A 13,970-nucleotide genomic window follows, 5' to 3' on the forward strand; every position below is an offset into this window, starting at 1 on the left:
ATTATGATTTGGAGGACAGAAAATTTTAAGAGAAATTTGCTGCAAATCTATGAATTATAGTAGAATCGACCTTTTTGGTAGATCTGATAAAAACAAAATATAGTAAGTGTCTTTAAGTGCACACAGCTTCTACACAAGTGTTTATGGGACTTTGTATATGGGATGAGAGGAGTCACATCAATTACCAGAATTGCTAAGTCACCCCCCTGACTGCGGTCATATGTCTGCTGTCCTGTACACAGTAAAGCCGTTGGTACAAACCTCCCAACTATCCCAATTCAATTTAGTTGGGACAGTCCTGATTTGAGGAGATTGTCTTTAAATCCAGATTATCTTGATTTTGTCCCGATTTGGGGACAGTTGGGAGTGATGTCCTTCTAATGCCACACATCCTGGTGACAGTTATGAGAGGCACTGAATGGGTGTTTTTAGGGGCGAAGAAGGGGACGAAGTACCAGGCATGTCCTCGGAAGAGCGTTAGAGGTAATGATCTTCGCTAATATATGTTTTGTTGAAAAAAATAAAATAAAAATTATATATAATTTTTATCCTAACTGCATGTTCATTAACTCCCTTCCAATACACTAATCTTGTGGCATGCAGCACAAGCAATATTCTTTACAATGAGACTGGGAGAAAATTAGTACATTTATGTAACACGCCATACTAATTTGTTACCAAAAATTTAAATGTAAAAAAAAATAAATCAAGCCATTAGCCAAGCAGTCTGTGATTCTTTATTGAATAATTAATCGCCACATCACTGACAAACTATCTGTTCTCAGAATGGATTCAGTATATAATAAACACAGATATAACAAAAAAGGTCCTGCTGGCAAGGAACACTTGCATGAGGTACTTAGAGCTGCCATTTTAGCATCACCATATTATCCAACAAATGAACATGTGTGAACCCAAGAAATTGAGGTAAAAAATGTCTAAAATCTCATCAGCATGAAGAGCAATCTCCAAATAATAAGTCCTTGGAAATTTTGGAGGCCAAATAAGGAGAGGTTAACATTCAACTCTGAAATGTATGGCTTTCAATAATAAGAGGATTAGTTAGATGCAATCCAAATAAATCAAACCAGTATTTCTGTATATTCTGAAGGGATCGAGACTGGGAAAGCGGAGGGGAGGCAGTGTAGTGTTCTTAACCTTTGTGATGCCAGACAGACCCACAATGCATTGCACAACAATAGCATGTCTAAGTGGATTAAGTGGCCAATGGAACGTTGCATTACACAAATGCATAATTTTGGAAAGAAATGCAGTGTTCAGATAGATTGCCTTGGTTCATGTGATGGGTATTAAAGTATATAAGTATCTATCTATCTATATCTCTATATCAATATCGAAATTGAGACCGGTTAAAGGGTATTTATTACCGCACTAGTATGAGTGTAAGTATTCCGTCCCGCCCAACTTGCTCGGTTTGGATTCTGCGTCAGGCTCTGAGTGTTTTCCCATTTACGTCTGTGGATGTGCAAAAGGCCCTTCGGGCTGAAAACTTCTCATCACTTAAATATTTCACTACACGGAGTACAAACATTGAGAGCTTCTACTTTAACCCTTCAGCAAACCTCAGAGCTGGCTTTAATTTGTGGAAGTTAACTAGTTTTACCTCTTTCCTATATTACAGGGTGTGGACCGCCAGTGTTACATAAATAAGTATATCTAATGACATATCCTAAGTAACACTAAGTATAATTTCAGTATACTATTGTTGTAAAAGCAATCATCATCATACGTTAACATTTTATGATTAAATTGAAAAACTGTATATTTCATGTCAGTGCTTTGCATCCAAAAATGTTACTTTTCCCCCCTGCTAATTACTAAGTTGTTATTGTATACAATCCTTCTGTAGCTGGTAACACTACCCTAGAGCCAGCAGTAAGCATTCTATGCAAATTGGCAGGAGGAGGCAGATCTAACAGGCATCCTTGTAGCTAAAGAAAAGTCAGGACTAGCGACATATTATAAGCTTTGGTGACACATATGAAAAGGTAATTAGAACAATTCCTTTATATTTTCAATGTATAATCAACTAGTATATTCACTTGATGTTTTAAAAGGCAAGCACTACACAGGCACCCCAGAATCAGCTATACACTCATATTCTTACACTACCACTGCCATATTGGTGAAATGAAAAAGTGCAAAAGTAGCTCCTAGTCAAATAATGACAAAACATATTTAAAACTAGTTTTCATTAATTTTTTGTTTTATTACATTTTTCAATTTTCTCTGACTGAAATTGTTCTTTGACAAGTGCCTATACTATACTATGTCAACTTCAACCACAGTTCTGAATGTATTGCATGCAGTTGGTTGTCCTAGCTTGGATAGCCAGTCACTAATCAGTAATTAATTTGGGAGGTGCAATACAATAGATACAGTTGTCATGCAACAAATTATCCATAGGGATATTATTAAAGGGATAATATGACTTAAACTTACTGGCTTGTACATACATTCTACAGCTTTTATGATATGCACTGCTATATCTTTGCACCTTCCATAGATACATAAGGAATTATTTGGCAACATTTCAAACCTCCCGGAGAGGGAGATTGTGTGGCAAGTACGGGAGCAGGTATGTTTATGTGATCAATGCCCCAATTAGCTGCATCGCACAGCAGGGAGCGTGGCATGACCCGCAACGCGTTATCACGCACCACGTCCACCGACTCTAATCTGGGAGAGAGGCTCTGCTCTTCTGGGAAACTCACAGACATTCCGGGAGAGAAGTCAAATATACATAAAGACCATAATAAAAGCGTTCTTCTCAAAATTGAAAAACTTCCATTATTTAAATAGTTTATACCAATTTACAGAACCATGTTCATCTTTATGAACAACTTTAATCAACAGAGTCACAGTAATTCAGTGAAGGTATCTTACAAAGAGTAAAACATCCTCTCGGTGCAGCAATACCAGCTTAGGTCACACCATGGAACGCAATGTGCACAAGCCACCTAGATTACATCCAAGGGTTTCCATGCATGGCTTTATGAAGCCAGATGGTGGCATTTGTGGAGATGCATAAGTTTGCCCAGACTGAGTGGAGGAGTTACGATGTTCTTTGCAAAGTAAGTGCCAAATAAACAAGATTTCCTTTTACAAAGCAAGATTATTGAAAGGAGGTAAAGGAGTGGGGAGGGTTCATTTTTAGGGGTGTTTCTCTCTCTCTCTCTCTGTAGAGGGGCGCACGGCTATCTACACTCTTCAAAAGGACTTGAATTTGTGCACCAGCTCAGTGCCAGCAGTCGCTGGATCTTGTCACATTTCATATTTTTAACATGCCCTGATTTGCACCTCCATGTTACCCTCAGGGGAGCTGGGAGGAGGAAGAGGGTCTGTCCAGTGTATTTATACAGTAGGAATAGTAGCATTTGGGGCTGGCATGCGGTTTACACTTCTGCCTGTCTGAAGACGCGTGTGGGCACTTTGATCATTAATCCCGATGCCTGCACGATTCTGAGTATTTTGCTTACATGGAAACAAAACATAAGTAGTTTCTTTCAGTGTGTTCATATGTATGAGCCCAAACGAGATGCTTCTTATACCAGCCCATTTAGATGAGGAGAAAACCAGTTTTGAGAGTAGATACAAAACATTTTTATATCTGACAATTGGACACCTGCGATAGACAATATAGGTTTACAATGGGCTTGGCACAAGTAAACTTCCCTTTAAAATAAAGTAACAAATTGATAGGAACTTATTTGATTTGCCACATCCCATCTATTTATATTGGTCAGAGTTTATTTGTATGCATATATATGTACTGAGAGATGACAGAATTTTCACACAAATGAAGAAGCTTTTGGATATAAATTCACTCATAGGGGCATATTTAATTAGCTTTTGGATTCGCGGCAACGCGCCGGAACAGCCGCGAAACGTAATACACGGTACCGCAATAACGTGGATTTTCGTTCGCAGCCCATAGGGTTGCGAACGAAAATCCGCGTTAATGCGGTACCGTAATACCCGCAAGAACACGCACTTTTCGCGGTAACGCGCGTTACCGCGAATCCAAAAGCTAATTGAATATGCCCCTAAGTATGCTGCAATTAAATGTTCTCCTTTAAGACAATACGCCACTCAAATACGCTTGTGTGAGAAGCTAATACTATGCTGAAAATTCACTAGTAGCTAGTGACATTACTGAACCATTAGGCAGGAAGCAGAGCATATCTCGTCTGTTAGGATTACCATGAAACTTGGATCAGCCCAGAAAATGGTTGCATTCACAGTGTGTGGTCAAATTTAGAGGCCACTAACCCTATAATACAAGTTGATCTCATATGAAAAGGTATCTTGTAATATACACAAAGGTATGAATATTGTCAGCGTCGGACTGGGCAGGTGGGGGGCAGGGGGATTCACTGATAGGCCCTGATGTCAGATAGTTTCACCCTCTTCTGTGGAGGGGCGGAGCTGAAACAAATATTCCTATGCCCTTGATTAATTGGTGGCGGTGGGGGCCAGGTGTCGCAATTCATCTGATCGCTCTTCATGACATTCTGGAGTATATGCAAATTGCCATCATAAAAACTAAAGCAGCAGATTTTGTGAATAATAATATTTTTGTGTCATTCTCAAAACTTTTGCCCATGACTGTAGGAGGTGATCTAAGCTCATTTTGGCTTGCACCTCAAAGGGTTGTGAGCAGATATGAACAATGTTATCATTACCATAATTTGCGCAGAAACATAACACTCTACTACAGAACCTTGTGGCTAACTGAAAAGCCCCCTAAGTGTGTTTCATGTAAAAGGTTCCTTCTCTCCTGTTTTAAGCCTGCTGACCTTAAGCGGACCTGCCACATACACAGAGTGGAAGCATCCATTTTGTTGGCTAAAGTAGTATGCAGCTAGGAACCACTGGTTACCAAGTACACAGGGCACTATACACAGCAAGCCCAAGGGCCCACAACATACAACCCTAGTGGGAGTACATACAGTCTAATGTCCTGCACACACAGGCCAACCACAGTCCACGTACTAGTGGGGAGGTAGCACTCTGTGGAATCAGCTCCACTCAACTGGAGAGGTGTTGGTGGCTGCAAATTCATCACATTTATTTTGCAATGGAAGAATACGAGATGAAATGATCCCACAATGAGAAATTACAAACACTTAGCATGCTATGGGTAATTAATGTGGGAAAACACAATTATAGGGACTTACAATGGATATACAGTGCATATTTATTAAGTGACAAATTACATAGGAAAATAAGGAATACGCAAAACATGTATACAAAATAAATATAATGATAGATAAGAATAAAGGGGCTAAAATATGCAACAAAGTAAAAGGAAGAAGAAAGTAGACAAATATAAAAATGAAATCAAGTGCTCATAATCAAAATTCAAACACTATACACATAGTACATGGTTATATTACAGAGGACCTACTGTTAAACCATATGCATGGAAAAGCATAACATCTGAATAAAGGGGGAATAAAAGTCCCATGGTAAAACTTTGACCAATAAAAAAGGACAGCAGTTCCTGCTACGATGTAGCTGTATCATTTTGCAAAAGGACTATGCAGATGACACTATGCAAAACCAATGCTACAATGAACAATATTTTATTTCTCACAACAAAAAATGGAACTGGGCAAGCTTAGTTGTTGCCTCTGACCCTTTAATATGGCGGGTCAAAACCAGAGTCCCTGCAAGGGATTGGCGTCCTTGTTTAAGGAAACTGGATGTCCAGGTCCTATTTATGTCTCTGATACAAGGTTCATCTAAAAATTAAATAAATTCAAAATGTTCATGTAGTACTGTTCCTTTAAGGACCTGAGTTTATGGAAGTAGCAATTTTGAAGGCACAATGGTCTTTTAACAAGTTGCATTTTATTTCACAAGATGTGGCTGCAGGACACGTTTCATGACGGCACTCTCAGCTTTAAACGATCTTGAAGTAAGCTACAAGTTTTGAATACCCTGCTTGTTTTCATTTCTAAAAACCCTTCTGTTTGTCCCCTGTGGGGATTATGGAAGCGTCCATCTTTGCCATCAAACCCTCCGGTGAATTTTGCTGTCAGACTTGCAGGTTGTAATGTAAAAGGAAAAACAAAGATTTGCAGAAAACACTGCTCACCTACTACAGAAACACAGAATCTGTCAGCAGGTCAGAACAGCTTGTCTCTTCTAGAAACAGAACCACTTGTTTTCTGATCTAGAAAGATACTAAGTTTCAGGCAACAGAACCACTTTTACCATCCAAAAACAATGTACAGACCCCTGTGTTCCTATATATATACATACATACATACATACATACATACATACATAGATCAGCCAAAACATTAAAACCACTGACAAGTGAAGTGAATAACATTGATTATCTTATTACAATGACACCTGTTGTCAAGGGATGGGATATATTAGGCAGCAAGTGAACAAAGTGTTGGAAGCAGGAATAATGGGCATGTGTAAAGATCTGAGTGACTTTGACACGCGCCAAATTGTGATGGCTAAACGAACGGATAAGTGCATTTACAAAATGGCAGGTCTTGTGGGGTGTTCCCAGTATGCAGTGGTAAGAGGTTAGAAAGGACAACTGGCGACAGGGTCATGGGTACCCAAGGCTTATTGATGTGCGTGGGGAGTGAAGGCTAACCCGTCTGGCCTAATCCCACAGAAGAACTACTGTAGCATGAATTGCTAAAAAGATAATGCTGGCTATGATAGAAAGGTGTCAGAACCCACAGTACATCGCTTGCTGCGTATGGGGCTGTGTAGCCGCAGACTGGTCAGAATGCCCATGCTGACCCATCCACCCCCAAAAGTATCTACAATGGGCATGTGAGTGTCAGAACTGCACCATGAAGCAATGAAAGAAGGTGGCCTGCTCTGATGGATTATGTTTTGTTATACATCATGTGGATGGCCGACTTTGTGCAAGTCATTTACCTGCAGAAGAGATTGCACCAGGTTGCACTATGGGAAGAAGGCAAGCTGGCAGAGATCGTGAAATGCTCTGGGCAATGTTCTGCTAGGAAACCTTGGGTCCTGGCATTCATGTGGATGTTACCTTGACACGTACCACCTACCTAAACATTGTTGCAGAGTACATCCCTTCATGGCAACAGCATTCCCTGATGGCAGTGGCCTCTTTCAGCAGGATAATGCACCTGGGCACATTGCAACAATTGTTCAGAAATGTTTTGCGGAACATGACCAAGAGTTCACTATTATCTTCCCCAGATCTCAATCCAATCAAACATCTGTGGGATGTGCTGAAAAAACAAGTCCGATCCATGGAGGCCCCACCTTGCAACATACAGGACTTAATGGATCTGCTGCCAACGTCTTCAGAGGTCTTGTGGAGACCGTGCCTCAACGGGTCAGAGCTGTTTTTGCGGCACAAGGGTGACTACACTATATTGGACAGGTTATGAATATATGCACACACATATATACATACTGATTAACATATATTCCAATCTTAATTACTTAGTTACCAACATGCTAACTTTTCCCATTTAAGTACACAGATGTTTTACCAATGTTCTTGATTGTGCTTGGATTCCACCCATTCCCATCATTACTGCTAAAATAGGTTGGAGTGTGTTAAATATGTTTGCTACAGCAGCTGTGCTTTGTTTAGAAAAAGAAAAAAACATTTTTTTTCACAGATTCTGTAAGTACGTTGATGTAAGTACTTGATAATCATCATCATCCATTTATATAGCGCCAGCAAATGCAGCAGTGCTTTACAAGTGGGAACAAACAGCAATAAAACAATACTGAGTAATAGAGACAGAGGGGAAAGAGGACTCTGCTCGCAAGCTTACAATCTATGGGACAATGGGAGTTTGATGCCACAATATCACCTAGACCCCACCAATTGTTAATAGCTGCTCTCACAAAAATATCTCAAGTCTCTTATTACGTCAGCCCAGATATCAAATGTTTTATCACTTGATCTAGCCATATCAAGCTCCATCCGAAATTGTTTAGCACTTGATCTCAAGAGATCATTCCAGATGGCAAAAAGTTGTAACACTTGATCAGATAAAATCACCAAAATTGCAAAAACTTTGGTAAACCGATCTCAAAAATATCACTGTTGATCTCAAAACATTTTTATTACTTCACCTGACACATTGACATCCAAATACATAGTATTCCTTGATCCTAAAATGTTTATCACTGGATCCCACACCTGGTTTTACACCTTCACTCCAGGGGTTATATTTCCCAAACTGTGGATTTGAAAAAGTGGAGATGTTGCCTATAGCAACCAATAAGATTAGATGAATGTACTAAATAAATGATAACTAGAATATGATTGGTTGAATTATACCCTTAGATTCCAATTTTGTAGCACTTGGTCTCGCAAGCGATCACTTTGTGAAAAATTGTATTGATTGAAAACCTTCTCTCTTAATCTCACACGATCACCCTGGATCTAAAATCTTTTCCATTTGATTGCGCACATTCAGTTCGGTAGCAACAGTTGAGTAAAATGGGATACAATACCATGTGCCCCATCATCTCAGGTATGAAGTTGTATTCAGCTAGAAAAATTCTATACAACGTAATTTTGAAACTCTTTAAATCTACAGTATACTTGCCGTTTGAATTCTAGCTTCTGTGAGATCCCAGAGGGGACGTCAAGTGAAAGGAGTATGGGGGGGTCAATTATGAGGTGATGAGGACAGGACGAAATGTTTTGATCCCATGCAAACAACTAGACAGAGATGGTTCCCAAAGGCTTCATGCACTGTGCTCCATGCCAAGGATTGCTTGCAAGAAAATACCTGTGGCGACATACGAAGACAGTCTCTGTGTGCCTATGCTCAGCCTATCCGACCTGACATCAATGGTGGATTTTGGAAGCTTTTGAGCGACATGACCCCAGATGAATTTTTACCCACAGTCAAAAATGACCGATGCGTCATGCATTATCTCTTCAACTGGGTCGATCAGATGCTGAGTTCATCCATCAGAAGTTTTTAGAAATGGGAAGGCTACTGTTACATGCCAGAAGTACTACCCCTTTGAAGAACTTTCTGCATGTAGTAGACGTGGTGAAGCTGGTACCTGACTATGGAAACCAGTACATTTAAGACACCCTCATTGGCACTATAGGTCGGCCATGGCTTTTGAGCATTTTGGAGTGCTGAGCAATGATGGAGGGCTGCACTGCTGCGGTTGAAAATGCATGCAGATTTAGGAAGATGAGTCAAGATGGAACTAGTTGACCTAATTGTCTTCCTTGAAAACGCTTAAGGAAAGTGAAACATGCTCAGCTCTTACCTTCCACTGAAGAAAAAGATGCGCTTGCATCTCGATGAGAAACAGCAAGCATACCAAACAATTTATACACTGAGCCTTTGCTTAAAAACTGGGAATTGCTTGCAAAGGTCACCCTGGTAGAGGTGATCTTGCTCAATCAAACGAAGGGACAGAAAGTTTCCAAGGTGCTCTTGACCACCTTCTCTTCAAGAGATACTTTGGATCTCCACGAAGATGTTGCCCTGGCGTTTTCCGAGCTTGAGAATAAGCTCTGCCTGGCACTTCACAAGGAAAACGAGAAAGATAAGTTCCAATCCGACACCAACAATGCAAAGCGCAATAAAACTTCTTGCAGAGAAGAATGTGGAGTGGCTACTTATTTGACGAGAGTGTGGAGCTAAACTTCCCCAAACATTGTCTTCTACGAATGCACGTTGCCAATCTTTCAAAGGTCATCAACCAAAATGACACAGAATTGAATTGTCAGACTTACTTGGGCATGATATCAAGGTGTACAGGAAGTATTACCGCCTCCCAGAAGGTATTCTCCAACTTGCCAAGATCAACAAACTTTTCATGAGGGGTAGATTGGCAGAATTTAAATGCAAGAGTTTTGAAGAGATGGACATTGATCCGGACGGTAAGGTCATAAACTTATATCTGATGTATGGTTTTGACTTTTACCTCAGTCATCTACATATCTGTTTCTTTTTAGAACCGATCCAGCTAAAGAGTGACAGGTCAGATGATGAGCAATATCTGACAGTGAACAAGTTGGCATGCATTCGGTGGACACTTCCCCATCAGAAGGGAGATGGTGTATGCACCCGGCAACATGAGAACAATGCACAGTCAAGGCTTCCAAAGATCAGTGTAGCACACAGATTTGCTATGCAAAAGCAGGTTTCCCTCTCTGTTTTTCACAGACTCGTTTATCACAAAATATCACTTTAGACCCAACAGTTTTAAATTAGTTGATCTCACAATATCGCAATTGTGTGAACATTTTTAAAATGTGTCGATCCATTCCCTACACATAGTAAAAATTTTTATTGTGGGCCTACCCTATAGTCATGAAAATTCAGCCTATCAACTCACTAAAAATAGGGACATCACTGAGGCACAAAGCACTTTATACCTCAATAATGTTCAGAAAATGGCTGTTTCCACTGTAAGTAGGTGACAAGCGCACTCTGACAACAGCAGCTTTGGCCACTAAGCAATTTGTGATTTTCCTTTCAACTATTTTACTGCCATAGTGCAGATTAGATGGAAACACTGGCTCATGATTGGCTGAACTAGATTTAGAACTCCAAAAATGCGAAGATTCCTACCGAACTAGTCACCTCCAGGTAAAATAATGTGGTAATGAACGACATGCTCATAATATGATGAAGGAAGGCTACCTAACACATGGCCTCCACTACTAATATGCCATATGCTAAGTGTATTCCATGGAGTTCTGCCAAGACCACCATATTAACACTCCCAGGGCACGGCACAGCACCACTCCAAATACTGGTTCATTATCCCCGTGCCAACATATGCAATAAATTAGACACACAACGTTATATATACATTATTTTAACTGTTTTCCTTTCAGAACTGGGAATTAATTATTATTCATGAGCAAGTTCAGGATACATCAAGTGAAAATATTTGGTTGTACAACTCCAGTCTAGTAATTATTCAATGCTGTGAAGGTTTTCTGTGCTGATCCCATTTGGCTGTATAGTCTGCCAAAATAACTGCAGCACAGAGGGTTTGAAGGATATGCAGCGCTGATAACTATGTCATTCGTTATAATGTTTTTACTAGGCATTTTACAATATGGGTCTGTAGAAGGGAAATTCCCAATTCATAAAGGAGACGTCTTTCTCTTAAAGTGGACCAGTCACCTACACACAGTGAAGGCAGAAATTATTGATATCACAGATGCATTAAGACACTTGCATATCAGAAGAGCTGTGTACTGTTTTGTTGTGCAATTTTTTTTTATGTTTATAAAACAGAACAGTATAGATGGGCAGGCTCGGTTTCCCAAAAACTTAAGGGTTCCGAGTACCGAGCCGACTTTCACGCTATTTTGGATTCCAAAATGAGGCAAAACGTCGTCGGATCTCACAAGTTTTGGAATATAAATACCACCCTCCACGACAATCTAGCGCCATTTGAGAGAGGGACAGAGAAGGGATAGGATAGAGTATAGAGCAGTTGGGCAGGCAGAGTGATAGAAGAGAAAGCAGTGTTAGAGAAAGCTCCATTGCTGAATTTGTCATTGCTGAAATACAAATATAAATATACAAGTCCTTGCAGGCTTTTTTTCCTTAATTTGCACTACAAAGTGTAGGGTCTAATATACACCAAAATCGAAGAGCGGCTTTGGTCATTGCTGAAATCCTAATATACCAGTCCTTGCAGGCTTTTTTTCTTAATTTGCACTAATAAGTGTAGGGTCTAATATACAGTTATACACCCAAATCTGTATTTCACTAACAAGAATTTGACTTTTTTTGTCTCTTAAGGACTACATACTAAAAAATAATACTAAAACCAGTATTAAAAATAATAAAATATAATCTTGTCCTTCAAAATACTCATTGGTCTTTAAAACCATTCAGCTGCAAATGGATTTTTAAGGAAATCAGGGGGCACAGAAGTCATTAGTTGGCCAGTTTACTGGAATTGCAACAAACTGAAACATTTCTAGAAACATGGGTTTACGCATATAACAACTAAAATATTATTGAACAAAGCAACCCCTCAAAAAATAAAGGGAATCATTTTCTGGAGATCAAAAATGATATCCCAGATTCCAAAAATCGGAGATGTCATCTCCACAGGGACAGAGTTGGAGAGTAACCACAGAACAAAATAACAGACAATCCGATGCTGGGACCACTGGACTCAGTAGCCAACTTGGTAAGTTACCATGACACTGCAGATCCGCATATCTGGTAAACATATTTGATGCATCCCAGATGCAGCGGTAATGAGTCACAGTGATGCGCCTCAATGGTTGCAAGCAGTTGGAAAGTGGTTTACTTGTAATTAGCATGATTGCCTTTCCCACAAGTCTTTGTTCTCATGCCCACATATAAATAGATACCTAGATAACCATATTTCCATAAAATAAATCCAAGATCTAGTCACATTTATGTGTTACCACCACTAGCACCCGGGAAGAAAAAAGGAGGTAAGGAGGTACTTAGAGGATCACAGAGGACAATGCCTCAATATACAGCTGATTAACCCTTGTCTGACCAGAGAGGCCGCAGGAGGGAAGGTTAGGAAAGGGGTCATCTTTAAAGTACAGTTAGAACATAAAAAAATATATGTTGTCAACAAGGGTAAAGTGTTTTCTCTTACCTTTCATAATATGTCAGAACAACTCTGATCAGTCAAAAGAAAAATATATCAGAAGTTGTTCATTGCATTGTGCTGAGTGCTAGTATATTTCTGTGAAAGGCTTTCCAACTTCCTTAGTCGCTAATGTTATTGAATGAATAGATAGCCCTGTTGAGAATAATAGTATAGTGCAATACCCTCTGCTTTTCTAAATTAGCATGTTTATAATCACATAATTACAAAGTCAGACAAAAAGGGAACAGCTCACTGTCAGGTGACGGCAAGATTGAAAAACTGATATATAAGGATAAGGACCACTAAACACCAAAACTAAAATGTTCACATATGCAGCATAAAGGGAAAATACATTGTTCAGTGTTAAAGGACAACCCCAATTTTAGTGCACTCTTCTTTAATCAAAAATGCCCCTTGTATCGCAAACTGGGGGGGGGGGGGGGGGGGGCTGAAGGACTCACAACACCCATAGGTCTTATATATTGCATAAGTAACGCAACCCGAAATTAAAACACTCAATAATCAGAATCCTGAAACAAGTCCTGGGTTTGTTGCATTCCTAGTCAATTCACTTTGATTTCAAATAAAATAAAACCTTATTACCTTGACTGCTCCTACCAACAATATCTCACAGACTTGTTTAGACAATGAGTGACTTTCCAACTGTTGTGTAACTAAAAGTCTTAGCATGCCTTCTAGCCTCAGGATTACAAACTCTGATACAAGGAATATAAGTGTTGTCAGTGGGACATAGGCAGGCAGGGCATACTGGAACTTGTAGTCCCACAACAATTACCAATCCAAAGGCTGTCTACTTCAACAAACTTATTTGACAAACCCTACAAACGAACAGCAGCTGTCTTCTATTGATAACTACCTCAAAACATGCTTTACAATTTGGATTTAATTTGATCAAATTAATTTGACCCTAACCACATACACAACTTATTCTCATGTGTTGTACCAGTGCTTTTTGGCAACGGTGCTGAAACCTGACAAAATGCTGAAAACTATATGACAAGCAGGGACCCACACTCACTGCTCCCATAATCTGCCAACTGGCGGAAACGCTTTAATCCATGTCAACAGTTTCTTCCCACTGTGGCTTGCCGAGGGTTAAGTTTGGGCCACATTTAATTGAATGATTTCTTGAGGGATTAGTTCAAGGAGGATTTAAGGGCGTCCAAGAACTATTACCAATTGGCATATACCACCCCCTTGGTGTGCCAACCCAAATACTACTCCTTAATGTTACTGGAACGCATTCTCTTCCAGATGTGGTCAGAAGTCCCAGTCATATGGTGCAGACGAAAGCTATATTTACAAGGAGAAGTATT

The 13,970-nt window shown here is 39.7% G+C and overlaps 1 protein-coding gene across 2 annotated transcripts in view; it reads right to left on the reverse strand.

The window, feature by feature from the left end:
• The window catches only part of STX8 (syntaxin 8), a 154,578-nt gene that overhangs the window by 33,903 nt on the left and 106,705 nt on the right, over positions 1 to 13,970 (reverse strand). The window lies entirely within an intron of this gene.

Source organism: Mixophyes fleayi, chromosome 6 (genome assembly GCF_038048845.1).
Source record: "Mixophyes fleayi isolate aMixFle1 chromosome 6, aMixFle1.hap1, whole genome shotgun sequence".
Taxonomy (NCBI): domain Eukaryota; kingdom Metazoa; phylum Chordata; class Amphibia; order Anura; family Limnodynastidae; genus Mixophyes; species Mixophyes fleayi.